Consider the following 3,799-nt stretch of genomic DNA (forward strand, 5'->3'; position numbering starts at 1 on the left):
TGCTCTGGCTAGGACTTCAAGTACTATGAGAATAGGTAGGGAGAAAGTGGGCAGCCTTGTCTAGTCCCTGATTTTAGTGGGATTGCTTCCAGTTTCTCACCATTTACTTTGATGTTGGCTACTGGTTTGCTGTAGACTGCTTTTATCATGTTTAGGTATGGGCCTTGAATTCCTGATCTTTCCAAGACTTTTATCATGAATCAGTGTTGGATTTTGTCAAATGCTTTCTACATATCTAATGAGATGATCTGGCGTTCGAACCTGCCTCCTGGCAGAGTTGTGTTCCACTCACCAGATGTCTTAAGATCCCGTGGAGGGTCCTGTGAGGGACTTGGGGGTGTCCAGAAGCTCAGCGCACAAAGAACCCCGGTGCTGGAGTGGATTGGAAGGGACTTGTTCCCCTAATCAGGCCGGGTTTCTGCTTCCCTAGTTAATGCAGTCTCAGTTCCCGAGCGATTGGATTTGAGCAGAAGCTGTGTTCCACTCATCAGAGATCTTAGGATCCTGTTGGGGATCCTGTGTGTGTCCTTGCGGGTGTCTGGAGACTCCCTGGGCCAGGAACCCTGGTGCTGCATTGGACCGGAAGGTGGTCAGATGTCTGGAGCCCAAAAAAGGTGCTGCCTCAGAAGCTCTGTGGCTCCTGCCTATCCCAGAAGCTATCCACTTCTGTGTGCACACTCTCACCTGTGCAGACTACTTTTTAGCAGAGTCCAGGAACCAAGATGGCTCCTGCCATTCCTGAGGCATGAAACTAAATCTTAAAATAATCTTGTTAATAGGAAAATTGATACTATATTTTTATTTAAAAACAAAAATACAACACAACAAAAGGTTTACAGTTGGACAGCAGAGCCTGTTTCCCTCAGTAAGTAACAACCATGCTCATTCTGTGAGGTGACCACCTCAGGAGGTGACATTCACTCACTACTGAGCTGGGCAAGAAGTGTATTCTGTCCCTATATCCAGGAGAGGTGTAATTCCACTGAAGTAGGATGATGTGCAACTGCCCCTTTCAGGAGAAGGCCCCTAGTCTAACACTCACACTCTCCTGCCATCAGCCGGCCAGTAAGGTAATCAAGTGAAGGGAATAACAAACACAAAGCAGAAGGAAGAAAGGAGATGAAGTGTCAAATAACACCAGTTATAGGGACAAGAGGGTGCTGAATGTGGTCAGAGCTTCAATTTTTATTTCAGATAAAGAAAAATTCAACTTGAAATTTCACAATTTTCCATCAAACAGCAATAAAAGAGATTAAATTATTTGCATATTTAACAGCATTGAATAGAATTATATGTTCTATTAAAAATTAGCTCATAATCCCTTTTGGGTATATGCAAATGTATATGTAAACACATCCCCTTAGATGAGCTAAACACTAATTTGGAATTAGTGTTCTCTACCCACAATTTCTGTGTTTAGTGTCAGATATGTTTTTCTCCAGCTTGCATGATGGCAAGCTTCCAGGCAGTTTCCCAAGAATTCCCAGGAGACTGTCTCATGGGAGGCAGGAGAGGAAAGACATTTGTTTCAGCCTTTTTTCTGAATTTTAGTACAGACATGCAGGTTGCCTCCTGAACACATGCAGATGTTCAACCCTTTGCTAACTCAGAAAATTCTATTACTCTTGAATGCTTGTTCCAGGATCTAAAACATCAGTCAACCCAAGTATCAAAGGGATGGGAAACATAATAATTATAGTCTGTCCCTTCTTTCCCTCACTCTGACAGGCAGATAAAGACAGATTGTCTGATTCAGAGAGTTTTATATCCTCTGTGTATACAGCCTTTCTAACACTTGGTGTCTGTCTGCTTGCTTCCCTTGACTGGGAAACAGCTAGACTTCTACCAACTTCCTGATCCATGCTTCCTGTGTATTGGGATGAAGAAGTGTATATGCAATTGAGTCTAAGATGTGGTCAAGAGAGGAAAAAGAGAGAAGAGTAGCTATTAAATGTCCCAAATGGGATAGATTTTTAAATTTTTGTTTTCCTAAAAAAATATAGATTATATATCATGAAGAAGAGAAATAAACATGGCTTATTCTTTCTGGCTTGGCATCATAGATCCTCAGTTGGAAACAGTGATGTCAACACCAAAAAATGGTGGTAGGCAGGGCAAGGAAGGTATTTCCAAATCAGCTCCATAAAAGCAGAGACTTTGAGTGTCCCAGGTGCTAAAATTTCAAGAAAACAGGCACCAATTTCATTGTCATCATCTTGGAAAAGTTAGTGTCCAGGACATTCAGCAGGATGGGAAGAAATTTCAGTGGGGCAGGTCTGAGTTCAGGGGTTTGTAGCATTGCTGATGCTCTTGTCTGGGGTTGGGGCATCCTCGATACCACCTGCAGTAGCCACCCTTCTGTTTGTGTTTGTACTTATAGCCAGGGTACCCAAAATTGGAGAGCATGTCGGTCCAGAGACACTCAAACTTGGAGGTCACAAAACAAGGCTAATAGTAACAAGACTTTATCTTGCAAATGTAACCCAGGTGGCAGCGGTAATTGAGGCCCTTGCGCTGGAACAATGTGAGGTAGCCCCACCTCTTCACAATGTTGCACAGGTAAACGTACATCTAGCCTTCATACAGGTGTCCTATCAACAGGTTCTGATATTTGTTGACTTCTAGCTTAAGAACAAAATGACTTTCACAAGCTTCCATGTGAATGTACTGCATGTGGGGTAACTTACTGAAGCCTCAGTACATCTTCATCTGCTTAATAGTGTAGACCAGAGTGCCACAGGGCCCCTCCTTCACCAGCCCCTTTCCCACCACTTTGGTCTGGTTTACGATGTCAGAGATGGAGCAGACATCTTAGGGATGGATGGTGAGCTTGTGCCCAAGGCTCCAGTAGCTCAGGAGCACGACAAGTCCAAGACAAGAAATCAAGGTAGCTGCTGTGGTCCACTGCAGGGACTGCCACTCTTTTCTTCAAAGTTGTCAAACCCTGGCACAGATACTACAGTCAGAGCTCACTACCTGTGTTTGACCATGCACTGTGCACTATGAGCTCCAGGGAAGTGCCTTCCAAGTAGCCCACCAGGATTCGACTAAGTGACCAAGGGTTGCTGGAGCACAAGTCTTTGGAACCAATGAGTGTCCTCATGGAGAAGGATTGGGAAGCAGAGAAGCCTCAGAAGAAGTTTCTTGGCGCTGATGGCTTCCCTCTGACCACTGTGGGTTACTATCATATTAAGAAGCCATATTGTGCAATGTATGTGAGAAGTGGGGATCCTGCATTAGAATCTAAGTGAATGATTCAGTAGAGCCTTGGGGCAATTCCTTGGAAATCTTTCAGTGGTTGGAGCATGTTTGCAAGCTTGCAAGAGGTATTACTGTAAGACACATTGGAAGTTTTCTCTCATTGAAAAAGACATGTCTGTGTGATTTTATCTGTTTACTGAATAACTAAAGTAAACTATCTTTTTAATGGGGGAGAAAAGCACATTTTTTTGTGACACATGTGTTCATGCGTGACTCTTAAATTTTATTACAGAAAAGGAGAAAGGGATCAAGATCCTCATAGAAGACGTGGGACCTGAGACTGCTTTGGTTGGGGAGGCAGAAATCCGGCCTACATAGGGCCACAAGCCTCTTCCGGTTAGAAAAGCACCGGGGTAGCTAGGGTGCAGGGTCCACTGACACTCGCCAGCTACCCACAACACCCGCCACAGGATCTGAAGACTTCTGGTGAGTGGAACACAGCTTCTGCTCCAATCCAATTGCACGCGGGACCTGAGACTGCATTAGTTAGGGAAGCAGAAACAGGCCTGAGTAGGGCCACAGGCCTCATCCAGCCGGA

The 3,799-nt window shown here is 44.4% G+C and overlaps 1 pseudogene; it reads right to left on the reverse strand.

Annotated features, from left to right (window-relative positions):
* Positions 1-2,282: 2,282 nt before the first annotated feature.
* Positions 2,283-3,103, reverse strand: LOC110295714 (annotated as a pseudogene).
* Positions 3,104-3,799: the final 696 nt, after the last annotated feature.

This window comes from Mus caroli, chromosome 1 (assembly GCF_900094665.2).
Source record: "Mus caroli chromosome 1, CAROLI_EIJ_v1.1, whole genome shotgun sequence".
In the NCBI taxonomy this organism is placed as follows: domain Eukaryota; kingdom Metazoa; phylum Chordata; class Mammalia; order Rodentia; family Muridae; genus Mus; species Mus caroli.